The sequence below is a fragment of the Leuresthes tenuis genome, unplaced genomic scaffold, assembly GCF_036924035.1.
Source record: "Leuresthes tenuis unplaced genomic scaffold, fLeuTen1.0.hap1 SCAF_5, whole genome shotgun sequence".
NCBI classification, from domain to species: Eukaryota; Metazoa; Chordata; class Actinopteri; order Atheriniformes; family Atherinopsidae; genus Leuresthes; species Leuresthes tenuis.
Window position 1 is genome coordinate 24,066,605 of NW_027325359.1, and position 23,608 is coordinate 24,090,212.

The 23,608-nt window shown below is 44.0% G+C and overlaps 5 non-coding genes across 5 annotated transcripts; all 5 read left to right on the forward strand.

The window, feature by feature from the left end:
• Positions 1–9,009: 9,009 nt before the first annotated feature.
• On the forward strand, positions 9,010–9,123 carry LOC140308131 (U5 spliceosomal RNA). The gene has a single exon (XR_011916105.1). It is a non-coding gene; the product is annotated as a U5 spliceosomal RNA (small nuclear RNA).
• Positions 9,124–9,408: 285 nt separating this feature from the next.
• Positions 9,409–9,599, forward strand: LOC140307871 (U2 spliceosomal RNA). Its single transcript, XR_011915896.1, has one exon. It is a non-coding gene; the product is annotated as a U2 spliceosomal RNA (small nuclear RNA).
• Positions 9,600–10,010: 411 nt separating this feature from the next.
• Positions 10,011–10,124, forward strand: LOC140308132 (U5 spliceosomal RNA). The gene has a single exon (XR_011916106.1). It is a non-coding gene; the product is annotated as a U5 spliceosomal RNA (small nuclear RNA).
• A 308-nt stretch (positions 10,125–10,432) lies between these two features.
• LOC140307899 (U2 spliceosomal RNA) lies at positions 10,433–10,623 on the forward strand. Its single transcript, XR_011915922.1, has one exon. It is a non-coding gene; the product is annotated as a U2 spliceosomal RNA (small nuclear RNA).
• A 411-nt stretch (positions 10,624–11,034) lies between these two features.
• On the forward strand, positions 11,035–11,148 carry LOC140308279 (U5 spliceosomal RNA). Its single transcript, XR_011916240.1, has one exon. It is a non-coding gene; the product is annotated as a U5 spliceosomal RNA (small nuclear RNA).
• Positions 11,149–23,608: the final 12,460 nt, after the last annotated feature.

Consider the following 23,608-nt stretch of genomic DNA (forward strand, 5'->3'; position numbering starts at 1 on the left):
AACTGCTTTTACCTTCATATTTATCAATGTCTAGATCGACTTCAACAAAGAACAACATTGTATATTGCAGTAGAAGAAAGAGCAACACTGAAGGAACAGGAATCCGAGAATAAGCTTACTTTCATACGTTCTGCATGATTTGGGATTTTATGTATAAAATGAATTCCTTCACTCAAACCAAGTGAAAACTACTTTGTCCTTCATATTTATCAATGTCTAGATCGACTTCAACAAAGAACAACATTGTATATTGCAGTAGAAGAAAGAGAGACACTGAAGGAACAGGAATCCGAGAATAAGCTTCTTTTCATACGTTCTGCATGATTTGGGATTTTGCTATAAAATGAATTCCTTCACTCAAACTATGTTAAAACTGCTTTTAACTTCATATTTATCAATGTCTAGATCGACTTCAACAAAGAACAACATTGTATATTGCAGTAGAAGAAAGAGCAACACTGAAGGAACAGGAATCCGAGAATAAGCTTATTTTCATACGTTCTGCATGATTTCGGATTTTCCTATAAAATGAATTGCTTTGCTCAAACCAAGTTAAAATTGCTTTGTCTTCATATTTATCAATGTCAAAGCAGTTTTAACATAGTTTGAGTGAAGGAATTCATTTTAAAACAAAATCTCAAAACATGCACAACACATGAAAAGCTTATTCTCGGATTCCTGATCCTTCAGTGTTGCTATTTGTTATATTGCAAAGTACAACGTGTTTTCTTTGTTTTGTTTAAATCTATCTCGACATTGATAAATATGGAAGGACAAAGCAGGTTTAACTTGGTTTGAGCAAAGCAATTCATTTTGTAGCAAAATCCGAAATCGTGAAGAACTCATGAAAGCAAGCTTATACTCGGATTCCTGAAACTTTTAGATCTTAGATTTGCTCTTTCTTTTACTGCAAAGTACGTTGGGGTTTTTTTTGTTTAAATCTTTCTAGACAAGGTAAATATGAAGGACAAATCAGTTTTAACATAGTTTGAGTGAAGGAATGCATTTTATAAGCAAAATCCCAAATCATGCAAAACTAACGAAAAGCTTTTTCTCGCTTTTCACTGCTTTTTACAAACTGGTCGGACGTTCACACCTTCTTGATCCGAACAATTCCGCTTCCACTTTTGATGGTGTATATTCGGGCATTCAAACCTTTTCTTACCCGCTTTTTACAAACCATGGTCGGACTTTCACACCTTCTTGCAGCCGAACACCACCTCTCCCGCTTTTGATGATGTATGGTCCAGCATTCTTACCTTTTCTAACACATTTTTAAGCAATTATGGTCGGACATTCACACCTACTCACAGCCAAACACTTCCGCTCCCGCATTTGATGGTGTTTAGTCAGGCATTCTCACCCTTTCTCATCAACTTTTTGCATATGATCTGATATTCACACCTACTTGCAGTCGAACACCTCTGCTTCCGCTTTTGATGGTACATATTTGGGCATTCGAACCTTTTGTTACCCGCTTTTTACATACCATGGGTGGACTTTCACACCTTCTTGTAGCCGAACAACTCTGCTCCCGCTATTGATTGTGTACAGTCGGGTATTTTAACCTTTTCTTACCCGCTTTTTACCAACTATGGTCGGACATTCACACCTTCTTACAGCGGAACACGTCCGCTCCCTCTTTTGATGGTGTATGTTCGGGCATTCGAACCTTTTCTTACCTGCTTTTTACAAACCATGGTCGGACTTTCACACCTTCTTGTAGCCGAACACCTCCGCTCCCTCTTTTGATCATACATTGTTGGGCATTCGCACCTTGTCTTACCCGCTTTTTACAAACTATAGTCAGACATTCACACGTTGCAGCTGAACCACCTCCGCTCCCTGTTTTGATCATGTATGGTCTGGCAATACTAGCTTTTCTTACCCGTTTGTGAGTAATTATGGCTGGACATTCACACCTACTTGCGGTCGAACAGCTCTGCTCCCGCTTTTGATTTTGTTTGGTTGGATATTCGACGCTTTTCTTAACTGCTTTTTACAAACTTTGGTCGGACGTTCAAACCTTCTTGCAACCGAACACCTCCGCTTCCGCTTTTGATGGTATATATTCGGGAATTCGAACCTTTTCTTACCCGCTTTTTACAAACCATGGTCGGACTTTCACACCTTCTTGTAGCCGAACAACTCCACTCACGCTATTGATTGTGTACAGTCGGGTAGTTTAACCTTTTCTTACCCGCTTTTTACCAACTATGGTTGGACATTCACACCGTCTTACAGCGGAACACCTCCGCTTCCGCTTTTGATGGTGTATAGTCGGGCATTCGAACCTTTTCTTACCCGCTTTTTACAAACTATGGTCGGACATTCAATCCTTCTTGTAGCCGAAAAGCTCCGCTCCCTCTTTTGATCATACATTGTCGGGCATTTGCAACTTTTCTTACCCGCTTTTTACAAACCATGGTCGGACTTTCACACCTTCTTGTAGCTGAACACATCCGCTCCCACTATTGATTGTGTACAGTCAGGTTTTTTAACGTTTTCTTACCCGCTTCTTACCAACTCTGGTCGGACATTCACACCTTCTTAAAGCGGAACACGTCCGCTCCCTCTTTTGATGGTGTATGTTTGGGCATTCGAACCTTTTCTTACCCGCTTTTTACAAACTATGCTCGGACATTCAAACCTTCTTGTAGCCGAACACATCCACTCCTGCTTTTGATGATGTGTGGTTGGGCATTCGAACCTACTTCTTGCCCGCTTTTCATTAATTATGGTTGGACATTCACACCTTGTCGCAGCCAAACACCTCCGCTCCCTGTTTTGATCATGTATGGTTGGACATTCGCACCTTTTCTCAACCGCTTTTTGCAAACAATGGTCAGCGATTCACAGCTTCCTCTCCACCATACTTGTATGGTGGAAGATTCACACCCACTTGCATCCGAAGACCTCCGCCCCCACTTTTGTTGATATTTAGTCGGTCATTCGCACCTTACCCGCTTTTGGCAAACTATGGCCTTCTTGCAGCCAAACACCTCTGATCTCGCTTTTGATGATGTAAGGTTGGGCATTCAGACCTTGCTTCCCCTTCTTTTCACCAAATATAGTCGGACATTCACACCTTCTTGCAGCCGAACACTTCCGCTCCACCTTTTAGTGTTCTATAACACCTTTTTTTCACCGCATTTTATAGATTATGGTTGGAAATTCTCAACCATTGTCATCCGAAGACCTCTCCTCCCGCTTTTGTTAATATATTTGAACTTTAGTCGGACATTCAGACCTTCTTGCAGCTGAACCACCTCCGCTCCCTGTTTTGATCATGTATGGTCTGGCAATACTACCTTTTCTTACCCGTTTGTGAGTAATTTTGGCTGGACATTCACACCTACTCAAAGCCGAACAACTCCGCTACCGCATTTGATGGTGTATAGTCGGGCATTCTCACCCTTTCTCATCAGCTTTTTGCAAATTATGATCTGACATTCACACCTACTTGCAGTCGAACAGCTCTGCTCCCGCTTTTGATTATGTTTGATTGGATATTCGAACCTTTTCTTCACTGCTTTTTACAAACTTTGTTCGGAGGTACACGTCTTCTTGAAGCCGAACACCTCCGCTTCCGCTTTTGATGGTGTATAGTCGGGCTTTCGAGCCTTTTCTTACCTGGTTTTTAGAAATTATGGTTGGACATTCAGACCTCGCAGCCGAACACCTCCGCTCCCTCTTTTGATCATACATTGTCGGTTATTCGCACCTTGTCTTACCCGCTTTTTACAAACTATAGTCAGACATTCACACGTTGCAGCTGAACCACCTCTGCTCCCTGTTTTGATTATGTATGGTCTGGCAATACTACCTTTTCTTACCCGGTTGTGAGTAATTATGGCTGGACATTCACACCTACTTGCAGTCGAACAGCTCTGCTCCCGCTTTTGATTTTGTTTGGTTGGATATTCGAACCTTTTCTTAACTGCTTTTTACAAACTTTGGTCGGACGTTCACACCTTCTTGCAGCCGAACAACTCCACTCCCGCTATTTATTGTGTACAGTCGGGTAGTTTAACCTTTTCTTACCCGCTTTTTACCAACTATGGTCGGACATTCACACCGTCTTACAGCGGAACACCTCCGCTTCCGCTTTTGATGGTGTATAGTCGGGCATTCGAACCTTTTCTTACCCGCTTTTTACAAACTATGGTCGGACATTCAAACCTTCTTGTAGCCGAAAGCCTCCGCTGCCTCTTTTGATCATACATTGTCGGGCATTCGCACCCTTTCTTACCCGCTTTTTATAAAACCATGGTCGGACTGTCACAACTTCTTGTAGCCGAACACATCTGCTCCCGCTATCGATTGTGTACAGTTGGGTTTTTTAACCTTTTCTTACCCGCTTTTTACCAGCTCTGGTCGGACATTCACACCTTCTTACAGCGGAACACGTCCGCTCCCTCTTTTGATGGTGTATTTTCGGGCATTCAAACCTTTTCTTACCCGCTTTTTACAAACTATGCTCGGACATTCAGACCTTCTTGCAGCTGAATCACCTCCGCTCCCTGTTTTGATTATGTATGGTCTGGCAATACTACCTTTTCTTACCCGTTTGTGAGTAATTATGGCTGGACATTCACACCTACTTTCAGCAGAACACCACCTCTCTCGCTTTTGATGATGTATGGACCGGCATTCTTACCTTTTCTAACACATTTTTCAGCAATTATGGTCGGACATTCCCACCTACTCAGAGCCGAACACCTCCGTTCCCGCATTTGATGGTGTATAGTCAGGCATTCTCACTCTTTCTCATCAGCTTTTTGCAAATTATGATCTGATATTCACAGCTGCTTTTGATAATGTATGGTTGGGCATTCGCACCTTTTTTTACCCATTTTTCAGGAATTATGGGTGGACATTCACACCGTCTTGCAGCTGAAAACATCCTCTCCCGCTTATGATCATGTGCGGTTTGATATTCGAAAATTTTCTTTCATGTTTTAAAGAAATTATTGATGGACATTCAGACCTTCTTGCAGCTGAACCCCTCTGCTCGCGCTTTTGATGGTGTATAGTAGGGCTTTCGAGCCTTTTCTTCCCGGTTTTTACAAATTATGGTTGGACATTCAGACCTTCTTGCAACCTAACACCTCCGCTCCCTCTTTTGATCATACATTGTCTGGCAATCGCACCTTGTCTTACGCGCTTTTTACAAACTTTAGTCGGACATTCAGACCTTCTTGCAGCTGAACCACCTCCGCTCCCTGTTTTGATCATGTATGGTCTGGCAATACTACCTTTTCTTACCCGTTTGTGAGTAATTTTGGCTGGACATTCACACCTACTCAAAGCCGAACAACTCCGCTACCGCATTTGATGGTGTATAGTCGGGCATTCTCACCCTTTCTCATCAGCTTTTTGCAAATTATGATCTGACATTCACACCTACTTGCAGTCGAACAGCTCTGCTCCCGCTTTTGATTATGTTTGGTTGGATATTCGAACCTTTTCTTAACTGCTTTTTACAAACTTTGTTCGGAGGTACACATCTTCTTGAAGCCGAACACCTCCGCTTCCGCTTTTGATGGTGTATAGTCGGGCTTTCGAGCCTTTTCTTACCTGGTTTTTAGAAATTATGGTTGGACATTCAGACCTTGCAGCCGAACACCTCCGCTCCCTCTTTTGATCATACATTGTCGGTTATTCGCACCTTGTCTTACCCGCTTTTTGCAAACTATAGTCAGACATTCACACGTTGCAGCTGAACCACCTCTGCTCCCTGTTTTGATTATGTATGGTCTGGCAATACTACCTTTTCTTACCCGGTTGTGAGTAATTATGGCTGGACATTCACACCTACTTGCAGTCGAACAGCTCTGCTCCCGCTTTTGATTTTGTTTGGTTGGATATTCGAACCTTTTCTTAACTGCTTTTTACAAACTTTGGTCGGACGTTCACACCTTCTTGCAGCCGAACACCTCCGCTTCCGCTTTTGATAGTATATATTCGGGCATTCGAACCTTTTGTTACCCGCTTTTTACAAACCATGGGTGGACTTTCACACCTTCTTGTACCCGAACAACCCTGCTCCCGCTATTGGTGGTGTACAGTCGGGTATTTTAACCTTTTCTTACCCGCTTTTTACAAACTATGGTCGGACATTCACACCTTCTTACAGCGGAACACGTCTGCTCCACCTTTTAGTGTTCTATCACACCTTTTTTTCACCGCATTTTATGGATTATGGTTGGAAATTCTCAACCACTCTCATTCGAAGACCTCTCCTCCCGCTTTTGTGAATATATTTGAACTTTAGTCGGACATTCACACCTTCTTGCAGCTGAACCACCTCCGCTCCCTGTTTTGATCATGTATGATCTGGCAATACTACATTTTCTTACCTGTTTGTGAGTAATTATGGCTGGACATTCACACCTACTTTCAGCAGAACACCACCTCTCTCGCTTTTGATGATGTATGGACCGGCATTCTTACCTTTTCTAACACATTTTTCAGCAATTATGGTCGGAGATTCACACCTACTAACAGACGAACAACTCCGCTCCCGCATTTGATGGTGTATAGTTGTTGTTTTGCAAATTATGATCTGACATTCACACTTACTTGCAGTCGAACAGTTCTGCTCCCGCTTTTGATTATGTTTGGTTGGATATTCGAAACTTTTCTTAACTGCTTTTTACAAACTTTGGTTGGACGTTCAAACCTTCTTGTAGCCGAACACATCCACAGCTGCTTTTGATGATGTATGGTTGGGTATTCGCACCTTTTTTTTACCCATTTTTCAGTAATTATGGGTGGACATTCACACCTTCTTGCAGCTGAACACCTCCTCTCCCACTTATGATCATGTGCGGTTTGATTTTCAAAATTTTTACTTTAATTTTTTCTAGCAATTATTGATGGACATTCAGACCTTCTTGCAGCTGAACAACTCCGCTCCCTCTTTTGATCATAAATTGTCGGGCATTCGAACCTTTTCTTACCCGCTTTTTACAAAACTTGGTCGGACTTTCACACCTTTTAGTAGCCGAACAACTCCGCTCCCGCTATTGATTGTGTACAGTCGGGTATTTTAACCTTTTCTTACCCGCTTTTTACCAACTATGGTCGGACATTCATAACTTCTTACAACGGAACACCTCCGCTCCTTATTTTGATGATGTATGGTTGGGCATTCAAACCTACTTGTTGCCCGCTTTTCATTAATTATGGGTGGACATTCACACCTTGTCGCAGCCAAACACCTCCGCTCCCTGTTTTGATGGTGTATAATGGTGGACATTCGCACCTTTTCTCACCCGCTTTTTACTATGGTCGGCCATTCACAGCTTCCTCTCCACCATACTTGTATGGTGGGATATTCACACCCACTTGCATCCGAAGACCTCCGCCCCCACTTTTGTTGATATTTAGTCGGTCATTCGCACCTTACCCGCTTTTGGCAAACTATGGCCTTCTTGCAGCCAAACACCTGATCTCGCTTTTGATGATGTAAGGTTGGGCATTCAGACCTTGCTTCACCTACTTTTCACCAAATATAGTCGGACATTCACACCTTCTTGCAGCCGAACACTTCCGCTCCACTTTTGAGTGTTCTATGTAGCATTCACACCTTTTTCTTCACCGCATTTTATAGATTATGGTTGGAAATTCTCACCCACTCTCATCCGAAGACCTCTCCTCCCGCTTTTGTTAATGTATAGTCGGGCATGAGAACCTTTTCTTACCCGCTTTTTACAAATTATGGTTGGACATTCACACCTACTTGCAGCCGAATACTGATACTGATCCTCCCGTAATAAAATGGTCGGATCTTATCAAACACACTTTGTTTCTTGTGACAATCAAGTCAGCGAAACAGCGTATACACGTCAAGACACTGAATCAAGTTTGCCACAAGAACTCATAAGTTTGGCAGTATTGCTCTGCCGTCAGCAATCATACACCCATTTTATTTTCGTGAGACATGTGCAGGCACCTGTTCATCTACTGTTCTATCACTATGAATTAGTTTATCTATTATCAATAAGGATACTTCTACAACTACTATCAAAGTATGTCCGGACTTCTTATGTTGTCAGTTGCTATATATGAATAAGTGGGTAGCTACTGACAAGCATTAAGCATGTCACACAGCCCAAACATATAACATTTCAGGACACACCACACAGTTAACAACCACAGTGAAGCGTGTCAAAGCCCAAACATGTAACATTCAACGGGACACTTACACAACACATTCAAATCAAACAGTCAGACAACATACAAGAACATATACCCCAGCCGGCATTGCTCCCTGCCTATTTTCCTACAGCTCACTATGTGTGCGCACACCTTTATTCACAAACTCTTCAACTTATACTCTTTTACCGAAGCTGCTACAGCTCGATTGGCCGAATACCCTTAGATCCTATTTCGGTGAATTTGACATCTGCCTTACATGTAACAGATTAGCGATTTAGTTTGAGTGAAGGAATTCATTTTATAGCAAAATCCCAAATCGTGAAGAACTCATGAAAGTAAGCTTATTCTCGGATTCATGAAACTTTAGATTTGCTCTGTCTTTTACTGCAAAGTACAACGTTGTTTTTTTTGTTTAAATCTTTCTAGACATGGTAAATATGAAGGACAAAGCAGTTTTAACATAGTTTGAGTGAAGGAATTCATTTTATAGATAAAATCCCAAGAGTCTGCTGAGAAACAAGAATGAATGCGAAGTAGACTTTAACACGGCTCTAGGAGCGAGCCGAGTGTGGGCTAACCGGGAGAATTGCTTGAAAGAAACGCGACACCGAATGAGCGGTCAGAACAAAGCCTCAATACGGTTTTCCCGTGGTGTTTTTGTTGCTGCCTTGTCTTTTGCACAGAGTAAAAGACAAGGCAGCCATCGAATAGGGCCCGATTGTTCCTACTTGGTCAGCCGAGGAGCAAGGGGGGGAGCAAGCGTCTCAACCAAGCAAAGCTCACCATGGGGAAGGTGGCTATGCCAACTAGCCTGATGCCCTGCTCCCGCAGTGATGGATAATCGTACTCTGGTTTCTCTTCATAACGTACAAGTCTTTCGCCTTTTACTAAAGACTTCCGTGGAAAGCAGCACTAATGAGTTGTTTCTATTTTTGGCAGGCTTTACCTTTGCGGGTGAAGCCCTTTCCGTCTGTGCAAAAGAAATCTTGTTACTGTGCAGAGTGACTTCTCTGAGTAGAGTCGCCTTACTTGTTGCAACTGTGCCGATGTTGCTTGGATGGTGCTTGCTGGAGCGTGCGGGAGTGCAAAGTTATACCATTTAAAAGGGCTGAAGAGTGCTCAGTGCAGCGGGTGGGCGGAGGTGCAAAGTGACACTCTGGCCACCTATGGCCATAAAAAGAACACCGCTACAAGTGCGCATTGTGCCAGGAAGGGCCCTTGGACGTGAACCAGTGGACAGATATCACTTCTCGGCCTTTTGGCTAAGATCAAGTGTAGTACCTGTTCTTATCAGTTTAATATCTGATATGGCCTTTGTACGAGGACTACATATTAAATTGATTTTTAGCAATAGGAGTTGAAAAAGGAGCTTGCTCCGTTCACTCCAAGCATCGACCCGGTACTGCAGTGCTGCTGGGAACGGTGCGCTCTTCTCTGCTCTTGTGAAAAAGCAAACAGTGGTGCAGGATGGAAGTTTCAGGGAGCCCAAGATGAAACTTTCTTTTAGTCTGCTGAGAAAAGAGAGTGAATGCGAAGTAGACTTTAACACAGCTCTGGGGGCAAGCCGAGTGCGGGCTAACCGGGAGAATTACTTGAAAGAAACGCGACACTGAATGAGCGGTCAGAACAAAGCCTCAATACAGTGTTCCCGTGGTGTTTGTGGCTGCCTTGTCTTTTGCACAGAGTAAAAGACAAGGCAGCCATCGAATAGGGCCCGATTTTTCCTACTTGGTCAGCCGAGGAGCATGGAGGGGGAGCAAGCGTCTCAACCAAGCAAAGCTCACCATGGGGAAGGTGGCTATGCCAACTAGCCTGATGCCCTGCTCCCGCAGTGACGGATAATCGTACTCTGGTTTCTCTTCATAACGTACAAGTCTTTCGCCTTTTACTAAAGACTTCCGTGGAAAGCAGCACTAATGAGTTGTTTCTATTTTTGGCAGGCTTTACCTTTGCGGGTGAAGCCCTTTCCGTCTGTGCAAAAGAAATCTTGTTACTGTGCAGAGTGACTTCTCTGAGTAGAGTCGCCTTACTTGTTGCGACTGTGCCGATGTTTGAAGCTGGAGTGCAACGTTGTTGCTTGGATGGTGCTTGCTGGAGCGTGCGGGAGTGCAAAGTTATACCATTTAAAAGGGCTGAAGAGTGCTCAGTGCAGCGGGTGGGCGGAGGTGCAAAGTGACACTCTGGCCACCTATGGCCATAAAAAGAACACCGCTACAAGTGTGCATTGTGCCAGGAAGGGCCCTCGGACGTGAACCAGTGGACAGTTATCGCTTCTCGGCCTTTTGGCTAAGATCAAGTGTAGTACCTGTTCTTATCAGTTTAATATCTGATATGGCCTTTGTACGAGGACTACATATTAAATGGATTTTTAGCAATAGGAGTTGAAAAAGGAGCTTGCTCCGTTCACTCCAAGCATCGACCCGGTACTGCAGTGCCGCTGGGAACGGTGCGCTCTTCTCTGCTCTTGTGAAAAAGCAAACAGTGGTGCAGGATGGAAGTTTCAGGGAGCCCAAGATGAAACTTTCTTTTAGTCTGCTGAGAAAAGAGAGTGAATGCGAAGTAGACTTTAACACAGCTCTGGGGGCGAGCCGAGTGCGGGCTAACCGGGAGAATTGCTTGAAAGAAACGCGACACTGAATGAGCGGTCAGAACAAAGCCTCAATACGGTGTTCCCGTGGTGTTTGTGGCTGCCTTGTCTTTTGCACAGAGTAAAAGACAAGGCAGCCATCGAATAGGGCCCGATTTTTCCTACTTGGTCAGCCGAGGAGCAAGGAGGGGCAGCAAGCGTCTCAACCAAGCAAAGCTCACCATGGGGAAGGTGGCTATGCCAACTAGCCTGATGCCCTGCTCCCGCAGTGACAGATAATCGTACTCTGGTTTCTCTTCATAATGTACAAGTCTTTCGCCTTTTACTAAAGACTTCCGTGGAGAGCAGCACTAATGAGTTGTTGCTATTTTTGGCAGGCTTTACCTTTGCGGGTGAAGCCCTTTCTGTCTGTGCAAAAGAAATCTTGTTACTGTGCAGAGTGACTTCTCTGAGTAGAGTTGCCTTACTTGTTGCGACTGTGCCGATGTTTGAAGCTGGAGTGCAAAGTTGTTGCTTGAATGGTGCTCGCTGGAGCGTGCGGGAGTGCAAAGTTATACCATTTAAAAGGGCTGAAGAGTGCTCAGTGCAGCGGGTGGGCGGAGATGCAAAGTGACACTCTGGCCACCTCGAAAACCAAGGTTACATCCAGTACCAGGGGCAGCCCAAGCTCTGCCGCAAGTGTGGTGAGCATGGGCACCTGGTTGAGGCTTGTACCAAGGTGATATGTGGGAAGTGCAGAGAAATTGGGGACACTTTTGGAGAGTGTCCAAATGGCAGGAAATGTAATCTCTGTGGAGAATTAAATCACCTCTTCTGAGATTGCCCTAAATCTTTTGCCAACAAATTAAAGACGGTAAAGCCACAGTCAAGCCAACAAAGAGAAGGACCAGAGGTGGCAGTTGGTGAACAAAGTGAAGAGGTTGACCCAATAAATTCAAACTTCCCGCTAAAAGCTTGGATTGGAAGTGAGGAGCAAAAAGGAGAGGGGCCTGTAGAGGCCTCACCACTCAGTGCTGAAGTCTGTGAGAATTCACAGGCAGAGGGTGGAGCTAAGCTAAATGAGGAGGAAGAGCAGACAGGTGAGTCTAGTGAAGGTACTCACCTCCCCGAAGGTCAACAGCCGAGGAGGACGGCATCTGAGTTGTCCTCTGATTCCCTTTAGCTCTGCAATCAACCCCCAGGGACTCAAAGTTAAATGCAACATTGCATCAGAGGCCAACACGAGAGTCCGAAAAGGAGAGCTAGTTTCCCAAGAAATAACCTGAGTGTGTAATTTGTTTTGATAACTTAGAAAAACGAAAATGACATACCTACTTTCCTTTATCCTTTTAATGGTTCTCACCTTCTCAACACTAAATGTGAGAAGTGTGAAATCAAAGACAAGAGCCCAGAGTATTATATCCTTCTTAGACTCCATAAAATCAGATGTGTTTTTAATACAAGAATGTGGACTACCTTTTTTGAAAAACCATAGACAATGGGAGGAAATGTGGCCCAATTTATCGATATGGAGTGGCTCAAATCAAATTAAAAATGATGGTGTGGCCATTCTAATTAAAAATCCGCATGTTCTGGTGCGAGACGGACGGGCACTTTTAGCACACTTGAATTTTATGGGGCAAGACTTTAACCTCTTAAATATTTATGGTTTCAATGGAAAAAATGACAGGTATGACCTTTTAGAAGATTACTCACAAACGGGTAAGAAATGGTAGTATTGCCAGACAATACATGATCAAAACAGGGAGCGGAGGTGGTTCAGCTGCAAGGTGTGAATTTCTGACTAAAGTTTGTAAAAAGCGCGTAAGACAAGGTGCGAATGCCCAACAATGTATGATCAAAAGAGGGAGCGGAGGTTTTCGGCTGCAAGGTCTGAATGTCCAACCATAATTTGTAAAAACCGGGGAAGAAAAGGCTCGAAAGCCCGACTATACACCATCAAAAGCGGGAGCGGAGGTGTTCAGCTGCAAGAAGGTGTGAATGTCCGACCATAGTTGGTAAAAAGCGGGTAAGAAAAGGTTAAAATGCCCGACTGTACACCATCAAAAGCGGAAGCGGAGGTGTTCGGCTTCAAGAAGACGTGAACCTCCGAACAAAGTTTGTAAAAAGCAGTTAAGAAAAGGTTCGAATATCCAACCAAACATAATCAAAAGCGGGAGCAGAGCTTTTCGACTGCAAGTAGGTGTGAATGTCAGATCATGATTTGCAAAAAGCTGATGAGAAAGGGTGAGAATGCCCGACTATACACCATCAAATGCGGTAGCGGAGTTGTTTGTCTGTGAGTAGGTGTGAATCTGCGACCATAATTGCTGAAAAATGTGTTAGAAAAGGTAAGAATGCCGGTCCATACATCATCAAAAGCGAGAGAGGTGGTGTTCTGCTGAAAGTAGGTGTGAATGTCCAGCCATAATTACTCACAAACGGGTAAGAAAAGGTAGTATTGCCAGACCATACATGATCAAAACAGGGAGCGGAGGTGGTTCAGCTGTAACGTGTGAATGTCTGACTATAGTTTGTAAAAAGCGGGTAAGACAAGGTGCGAATGCCCGACAATGTATAATCAAAAGAGGGAGCGGAGGTGTTCGGCTGCAAGGTCTGAATGTCCAACCATAATTTCTAAAAACCGGGTAAGAAAAGGCTCAAAAGCCCGACTTTACACCATCAAAAGCGGGAGCGGAGGTGTTCAGCTGCAACGTGTGAATGTCTGACTATAGTTTGTAAAAAGCGGGTAAGACAAGGTGCGAATGCCCGACAATGTATAATCAAAAGAGGGAGCGGAGGTGTTCGGCTGCAAGGTCTGAATGTCCAACCATAATTTCTAAAAACCGGGTAAGAAAAGGCTCGAAAGCCCGACTTTACACCATCAAAAGCGGGAGCGGAGGTGTTCAGCTGCAAGAAGGTGTGAATGTTCGACTAAAGTTTGTAAAAATCTGGTAAGACAAGGTATGAATGTCCGACAATGTATGATCAAAAGCGGGAGCGGAGATGTTCAGCTGCAAGAAGGTCTGAATGTCCATCAATAATTGCTAGAAAAAATTAAAGTAAAAATTTCGAAAATCAAACCGCACATGATCATAAGTGGGAGAGGAGGTGTTCAGCTGCAAGAAGGTGTGAATGTCCACCCATAATTCCTTAAAAATGGGTAAAAAAAAGGTGCGAATACCCAACCATACATCATCAAAAGCAGGTGTTAATGTCAGATCATAATTTGCAAAAAGCTGATGAGAAAGGGTGAGAATGCCCGACTATACACCATCAAATGCGGGAGCGGAGTTGTTTGTCTGTGAGTAGGTGTGAATCTCCGACCATAATTGCTGAAAAATGTGTTAGAAAAGGTAAGAATGCCGGTCCATACATCATCAAAAGCGAGAGAGGTGGTGTTCTGCTGAAAGTAGGTGTGAATGTCCAGCCATAATTACTCACAAACGGGTAAAAAAAAGTAGTATTGCCAGACCATACATGATCAAAACAGGGAGCGGAGGTGGTTCAGCTGCAAGAAGGTGTGAATGTCTGACTAAAGTTCAAATATATTAACAAAAGCGGGAGGAGAGGTCTTCGGATAGATTGGTTGAGAATTTCCAACCATAATCTATAAAATGCGGTGAAAAAAAGGTGTGATAGAACACTAAAAGGTGGAGCGGAAGTGTTCGGCTGCAAGAAGGTGTGAATGTCCGACTATATTTGGTGAAAAGCAGGTGAAGCAAGGTCTGAATGCCCAACCTTACATCATCAAAAGTGAGATCAGAGGTGTTTGGCTGCAAGAAGGCCATAGTTTGCCAAAAGCGGGTAAGGTGCGAATGACCGACTAAATATCAACAAAAGTGGGGGCGGAGGTCTTCGGATGCAAGTGGGTGTGAATATCCCACCATACAAGTATGGTGGAGAGGAAGCTGTGAATTGCTGACCATAGTTTGCAAAAAGCGGGTGAGAAAAGGTGCGAATGTCCAACCATACACCATCAAAACAGGGAGCGGAGGTGTTTGGCTGCGACAAGGTGTGAATGTCCACCCATAATTAATGAAAAGCGGGCAAGAAGTAGGTTCGAATGCCCAACCACTCATCATCAAAAGCAGGAGTGGATGTGTTCGGCTATAAAAAGGTTTGAATGTCCGAGCATAATTTGTAAAAAGCGGGTAAGAAAAGGTTCGAATGCCCGAACATACACCATCAAAAGAGGGAGCGGAGGTGTTCCGCTGTAAGAAGGTGTGAATGTCCGACCAGAGTTGGTAAAAAGCGGGTAAGAAAAGGTTAAAAAACCCGACTGTACACAATCAATAGCGGGAGCAGATGTGTTCGGCTACAAGAAGGTGTGACAGTCCGACCATGGTTTGTAAAAAGCGGGTAAGAAAAGGTGCAAATGCCCGACAATGTATGATCAAAAGAGGGAGCGGAGCTTTTCGGCTACAAGAAGGTTTGAATGTCCGACCATAGTTTGTAAAAAGCGGGTAAGAAAAGGTTCGAATGCCCGACTATACACCATCAAAAGCGGAAGCGGAGGTGTTCCGCTGTAGACGGTGTGAATGTCCGACCATAGTTGTTAAAAAGCGGGTAAGAAAAGGTTAAACTACACGACTGTACACAATCAATAGCGGGAGTGGAGTTGTTCGGCTACAAGAAGGTGTGAAAGTCCGACCATGGTTTGTAAAAAACGGGTAAGAAAAGGTTCGAATTCCCGAATATATACCATCAAAAGCGGAAGCGGAGGTGTTCGGTTGCAAGAAGGTGTGAACGTCCGACCAAAGTTTGTAAAAAGCAGTTAAGAAAAGGTTCGAATATCCAACCAAACAAAATCAAAAGCAGGAGCAGAGCTGTTCGACTGCAAGTAGGTGTGAATGTCCAGCCATAATTACTCACAAACGGGTAAGAAAAGGTAGTATTGCCACTCCATACATGATCAAAACAGGGAGCGGAGGTGGTTCAGCTGCAACGTGTGAATGTCTGACTATAGTTTGTAAAAAGCGGGTAAGACAAGGTGCGAATGCCCGACAATGTATGATCAAAAGTGGGAGCGGAGGTGTTCGGCTGCAAGGTCTGAATATCCAACCATAATTTCTAAAAACCGGGTAAGAAAAGGCTCGAAAGCCCGACTTTACACCATCAAAAGCGGGAGCGGAGGTGTTCAGCTGCAAGAAGGTGTGAATGTTCGACTAAAGTTTGTAAAAATCTGGTAAGACAAGGTATGAATGTCCGACAATGTATGATCAAAAGCGGGAGCGGAGGTGTTCATCTGCAAGCAGGTCTGAATGTCCATCAATAATTGCTAGAAAACATGAAAGTAAAAATTTCTAAAATCAAACCACACATGATCATAAGTGGGAGAGGAGGTGTTCAGCTGCAAGAAGGTGTGAATATCCACCCATAATTCCTGAAAAATGGGTAAAAAAAAGGTGCGAATGCCCAACCATACATCATCAAAAGCAGCTGTGGATGTGTTCGGCTACAAGAAGGTGTGAACGTCCAACCAAAGTTTGTAAAAAGCAGTTAAGAAAAGGTTCGAATATCCAACCAAACATAATCAAAAGCGGGAGCAGAACTCTTCGACTGCAAGTAGGTGTGGATGTCAGATCATAATTTGCAAAAAGCTGATGAGAAAGGGTGAGAATGCCCGACTATACACCATCAAATGCGGGAGCGGAGTTGTTTGTCTGTGAGTAGGTGTGAATCTGCGACCATAATTGCTGAAAAATGTGTTAGAAAAGGTAAGAATGCCGGTCCATACATCATCAAAAGCGAGAGAGGTGGTGTTCTGCTGAAAGTAGGTGTGAATGTCCAGCCATAATTACTCACAAACGGGTAAGAAAAGGTAGTATTGCCAGACCATACATGATCAAAACAGGGAGCGGAGGTGGTTCAGCTGCAACGTGTGAATGTCTGACTATAGTTTGTAAAAAGCGGGTAAGACAAGGTGCGAATGCCCGACAATGTATAATCAAAAGAGGGAGCGGAGGTGTTCAGCTGCAAGAAGGTGTGAATGTTCGACTAAAGTTTGTAAAAATCTGGTAAGACAAGGTGCGAATGCCCAACAATGTATGATCAAAAGCGGGAGCGGAGGTGTTCAGCTGCAAGAAGGTCTGAATGTCCATCAATAATTGCTAGAAAAAAATAAAGTAAAAATTTCGAAAATCAAACCGCACATGATCATAAGTGGGAGAGGAGGTGTTCAGCTGCAAGAAGGTGTGAATGTCCACCCATAATTGCTGAAAAATGGGTAAAAAAAAGGTGCGAATACCCAACCATACATCATCAAAAGCAGGTGTTAATGTCAGATCATAATTTGCAAAAAGCTGATGAGAAAGGGTGAGAATGCCCGACTATACACCATCAAATGCGGGAGCGGAGTTGTTTGTCTTTGAGTAGGTGTGAATCTCCGACCATAATTGCTGAAAAATGTGTTAGAAAAGGTAAGAATGCCGGTCCATACATCATCAAAAGCGAGAGAGGTGGTGTTCTGCTGAAAGTAGGTGTGAATGTCCAGCCATAATTACTCACAAACGGGTAAGAAAAAGTAGTATTGCCAGACCATACATGATCAAAACAGGGAGCGGAGGTGGTTCAGCTGCAAGAAGGTGTGAATGTCCGACTAAAGTTCAAATATATTAACAAAAGCGGGAGGAGAGGTCTTCGGATGAGAGTGGTTGAGAATTTCCAACCATAATCTATAAAATGCGGTGAAAAAAAGGTGTGATAGAACACTAAAAGGTGGAGCGGAAGTGTTCGGCTGCAAGAAGGTGTGAATGTCCGACTATATTTGGTGAAAAGCAGGGGAAGCAAGGTCTGAATGCCCAACCTTACATCATCAAAAGCGAGATCAGAGGTGTTTGGCTGCAAGAAGGCCATAGTTTGCCAAAAGCGGGTAAGGTGCGAATGACCGACTAAATATCAACAAAAGTGGGGGCGGAGGTCTTCGGATGCAAGTGGGTGTGAATATCCCACCATACAAGTATGGTGGAGAGGAAGCTGTGAATTGCTGACCATAGTTTGCAAAAAGCGGATGAGAAAAGGTGCGAATGTCCAACCATACGTGATCAAAACAGGGAGCGGAGGTGTTTGGCTGCGACAAGGTGTGAATGTCCACCCATAATTAATGAAAAGCGGGCAAGAAGTGGGTTCGAATGCCCAACCACACATCATCAAAAGCAGGAGTGGATGTGTTCGGCTATAAGAAGGTTTGAATGTCCGACCAGAGTTGGTAAAAAGCGGGTAAGAAAAGGTTAAAAAAACCCGACTGTACACAATCAATAGCGGGAGCAGATGTGTTCGGCTACAAGAAGGTGTGACAGTCCGACCATGGTTTGTAAAAAGCGGGTAAGAAAAGGTTCGAATGCCCGAACATACACCATCAAAAGAGGGAGCGGAGGTGTTCCGCTGTAAGAAGGTGTGAATGTCCGACCAGAGTTGGTAAAAAGCGGGTAAGAAAAGGTTAAAAAAACCCGACTGTACACAATCAATAGCGGGAGCAGATGTGTTCGGCTACAAGAAGGTGTGACAGTCCGACCATGGTTTGTAAAAAGCGGGTAAGAAAAGGTGCAAATGCCCGACAATGTATGATCAAAAGAGGGAGCGGAGCTTTTCGGCTACAAGAAGGTTTGAATGTCCGACCATAGTTTGTAAAAAGCGGGTAAGAAAAGGTTCGAATGCCCGACTATACACCATAAAAAGCGGAAGCGGAGGTGTTCCGCTGTAGACGGTGTGAATGTCCGACCATAGTTGGTAAAAAGCGGGTAAGAAAAGGTTAAACTACACGACTGTACACAATCAATAGCGGGAGTGGAGTTGTTCGGCTACAAGAAGGTGTGAAAGTCCGACCATGGTTTGTAAAAAACGGGTAAGATAATGTTCGAATTCCCGAATATATACCATCAAAAGCGGAAGCGGAGGTGTTCGGTTGCAAGAAGGTTTGAACGTCCGACCAAAGTTTGTAAAAAGCAGTTAAGAAAAGCGTCGAATATCCAACCAAACAAAATCAAAAGCGGGAGCAGAGCTGTTCGACTGCAAGTAGGTGTGAATGTCCAGCCATAATTACTCACAAACGGGTAAGAAAAGCTAGTATTGCCAGACCATACATGATCAAAACAGGGAGCGGAGGTGGTTCAGCTGCAACGTGTGAATGTCTGACTATAGTTTGTAACAAGCGGGTAAGACAAGGTGCGAATGCCCAACAATGTATGATCAAAAGAGGGAGCGGAGGTGTTCGGCTACAAAAAGGTGTGAAAGTCCGACCATGGTTTGTAAAAAGCAGGTAAGAAAAGGTTCGAATGCCCGAACATACACCATCAAAAGAGGGAGCGGACGTGTTCCGCTGTAAGAAGGTGTGAATGTCCGACCATAGTTGGTAAAAAGTGGGTAAGAAAAGGTTAAAATACCCGACTGTACACAATCAATAGCGGGAGCAGAGTTGTTCGGCTACAAGAAGGTGTGAAAGTCCACCCATGGTATGTAAAAAGCGGGTAAGAAAAGGTTGGAATGCCCAAATATGTACCATCAAAAGCGGAAGCAGAGGTGTTCGACTGCAAGTAGGTGTGAATATCAGATCATATGCAAAAAGTTGATGAGAAAGGGTGAGAATGCCTGACTAAACACCATCAAATGCGGGAGCGGAAGTGTTTGGCTGTGAGTAGGTGTGAATGTCCGACCATAATTGCTGAAAAATGTGTTAGAAAAGGTAAGAATGCTGGACCATACATCATCAAAAGCGGGAGAGGTGGTGTTCGGCTGCAAGAAGGTGTGAAAGTCCGACCATGGTTTGTAAAAAGCGGGTAAGAAAAGGTTTGAATGCCCGAATATACACCATCAAAAGTGGAAGCGGAATTGTTCGGCTGCAAGAAGGTGTGAACGTCCGACCAGTTTGTAAAAAGCAGTGAAAAGCGAGAAAAAGCTTTTCGTTAGTTTTGCATGATTTGGGATTTTGCTTATAAAATGCATTCCTTCACTCAAACTATGTTAAAACTGATTTGTCCTTCATATTTACCTTGTCTAGAAAGATTTAAACAAAAAAAAACCCCAACGTACTTTGCAGTAAAAGAAAGAGCAAATCTAAGATCTAAAAGTTTCAGGAATCCGAGTATAAGCTTGCTTTCATGAGTTCTTCACGATTTCGGATTTTGCTACAAAATGAATTGCTTTGCTCAAACCAAGTTAAACCTGCTTTGTCCTTCCATATTTATCAATGTCGAGATAGATTTAAACAAAACAAAGAAAACACGTTGTACTTTGCAATATAACAAATAGCAACACTGAAGGATCAGGAATCCGAGAATAAGCTTTTCATGTGTTGTGCATGTTTTGAGATTTTGTTTTAAAAGGAATTCCTTCACTCAAACTATGTTAAAACTGCTTTGACATTGATAAATATGAAGACAAAGCAATTTTAACTTGGTTTGAGCAAAGCAATTCATTTTATAGGAAAATCCGAAATCATGCAGAACGTATGAAAATAAGCTTATTCTCGGATTCCTGTTCCTTCAGTGTTGCTCTTTCTTCTACTGCAATATACAATGTTGTTCTTTGTTGAAGTCGATCTAGACATTGATAAATATGAAGTTAAAAGCAGTTTTAACATAGTTTGAGTGAAGGAATTCATTTTATAGCAAAATCCCAAATCATGCAGAACGTATGAAAAGAAGCTTATTCTCGGATTCCTGTTCCTTCAGTGTCTCTCTTTCTTCTACTGCAATATACAATGTTGTTCTTTGTTGAAGTCGATCTAGACATTGATAAATATGAAGGACAAAGAAGTTTTCACTTGGTTTGAGTGAAGGAATTCATTTTATACATAAAATCCCAAATCATGCAGAACGTATGAAAGTAAGCTTATTCTCGGATTCCTGTTCCTTCAGTGTTGCTCTTTCTACTACTGCAATATACAATGTTGTTCTTTGTTGAAGTCGATCTAGACATTGATAAATATGAAGGTAAAAGCAGTTTTAACATAGTTTGAGTGAAGGAATTCATTTTATAGCAAAATCCCAAATCATGCAGAACGTATGAAAATAAGCTTATTCTCGGATTCCTGATCCTTCAGTGTCTCTCTTTCTTCTACTGCAAAATCTAATGTTGTTCTTTGTTGAAGTCGATCTAGACATTGATAAATATGAAGGTAAAAGCCGTTTTACCATAGTTTGATTGAAGGAATGCATTTTATAAGCAAAATCCCAAATCATGCAGAACTCATGAAAAGCTTTTTCTCGGATTTCTGAACCTTTCTTTCTTTTACTGCAAAATACTACGTTGTTTTTTGTTCAAATCTATCTAGACATTTATAAATACCAGCCGAACATCTCTGCTGCCGCTTTTGATAATTTATGGTTTGGTATTCTTACCTTTTCTTACCCGTTTGTGAGTAATTATGGCTGGATATTCACACCTTCTTGCAGCCGAACACCACCTCTCCCGCTTTTGATGATGTATGGGCTGGCATTCTTACCTTTTCTAACACATTTTTCAGCAACTAGGGTGGGACATTCACACCTACTCACAGACAAACACCTCCGCTCTCGCATTTGATGGTGTATAGTAGGGCATTCTCACCCTTTCTCATCAGCTTTTTGCAAATTATGATCTGACATTCACACCTACTGCTTTTTACAAACTATGGTCAGACATTCACACCGTCTTACAGTGCAACACCTCCGCTCCCGCTTTTGATGGTGTATAGTCGGGCATTCAAACCTTTCTTACCCGCTTTTTACAAACTTTGGTCGGACATTCAGACCTTCTTGTAGCCGAAAACCTCCGCTCCCTCTTTTGATCATACATTGTCGGGCATTCGCACCTTTTCTTACCCGCTTTTTACAAACCATGGTGAGACTTTCACACCTTCTTGTAGCCGAACACATCCGCTCCCGCTATTGATTGTGTACAGTCGGATATTTGAACCTTTTCTTACCTTCTTTTTACCAACTATTGTTGGGCATTCACACCTACTTACAGCGGAACACGTCCGGTCTGTCTTTTGATGGTGTATGTTCGGGCATTCGAAGCTTTTCTTACCCGCTTTTTACAAACTATAATCGGACATTCAAACCTTCTTGTAGCCGAACACATCCACTCCTGCTTTTGATGATGTATGGTTGGGCATTGGAACCTACTTGTTGCCCGCTATTCATTAATTATGGGTGGACATTAAAACCTTGTCGCAGCCAAACACGTCCGCTCCCTGTTTTGATCATGTATGGTTGGACATTCGCACCTTTTCTCACCCGCTTTTTGCAAACAATGGTCAGCAATTCATAGCTTCCTCTCCACCATACTTGTATGGTGGAATATTCACACCCACTTGCATCCGAAGACCTCCGCCCCCACTTTTGTTGATATTTTGGCAAACTATGGCCTTCTTGCAGCCAAACACCTCTGATCTCGCTTTTGATGATGTAAGGTTGGGCATTCAGACCTTGCTTCACATGCTTTTCACCAAATATAGTCGGACATTCACACCTTCTTGAAGCCGAACACTTCCGCTCCACCTTTTAGTGTTCTATAACACCTTTTTTTCACCGCATTTTATAGATTATGGTTGGAAATTCTCAAACACTCTCATCCGAAGACTTCTCCTCTCGCTTTTGTTAATATATTTGAACTTTAGTCGGACATTCACACCTTCTTGCAGCTGAACCACCTCCGCTCCCTGTTTTGATCATGTATGGTCTGGCAATACTACCTTTTCTTACCCGTTTGTGAGTAATTATGGCTGGACATTCACACCTACTTTCAGCAGAACACCACTTCTCTCGCTTTTGATGATGTATGGACCGGCATTCTTACCTTTTCTAACACATTTTTCAGCAATTATGGTCGGAGATTCACACCTACTCACAGACGAACAACTCCGCTCCCGCATTTGATGGTGTATAGTTGGGCATTCTCACCCTTTCTCATCAGCTTTTTGCAAATTATGATCTGACATCCCTCCCTCCTGAGCTGTCACCTTATCGTGGTGGGGGAGTTTGCGTGCCCCAATGAGTCCGGGAGCTATGTTGCTCGGGGCTTTAAGCCCCTGGTAGGGTCACCCAAGGCAAGCAGATCCTAGATGAGGGACCAGACAAAGAACAGCTCAAAAGACCCCTTATGATGAACAAAAAATTTGGACCTCGTGATCCCTTGCCCGGATATGGGACACCGGGGCCTCCCCCCGGAGCCAGGCCCGGGGGTGGGGCCCGGCAGCGGGCGCCTGGTGGCCGGGTCTGTGCCCATGGGGCTCGGTCGGGCATAGCCCGAAATGATGACGTGGGTCCCCCTTCCGACGGGCTCACCACCCGTGGGAGGGGCCAAGGGGGTCGGGTGCGATGTGAGCTGGGTAGCGGCCGAAGGCAGAGGCCTTGGCGGTCTGATCCTCGGCTACTGAAGCTAGCTCTTGGGACGTGGAATGTCACCTCTCTGTTGGGGAAGGAGCCGGAGCTGGTGCGCGAGGCTGAGCGGTTCCGGCTAGATATAGTCGGACTCACCTCGACGCACGGCTTGGGCTCTGGAACCAGTCCTCTTGAGAGGGGTTGGACTCTCTTCCACTCTGGAGTTGCCCGTGGTGAGAGGCGCAGAGCAGGTGTGGGCATACTTATTGCCCCCCGGCTGTGTGCCAGTACATTGGGGTTTACCCCAGTGAACGAGAGGGTAGCCTCCCTCCGCCTTCGGGTGGGGGGACGAGTCCTGACTGTTGTTTGTGCCTATGCGCCAAACAGCAGTTCAGAGTACCCACCCTTTTTGGAGTCTCTGGGGGAGGCACTGGAGAATGCTCCTACCGGAGACTCCCTCGTTCTGCTGGGGGACTTCAATGCTCACGTGGGCAATGACAGTGAGACCTGGAGGGGTGTGATTGGGAGGAACGGCCCCCCCGATCTGAACCAGAGTGGTGTTATGTTGTTG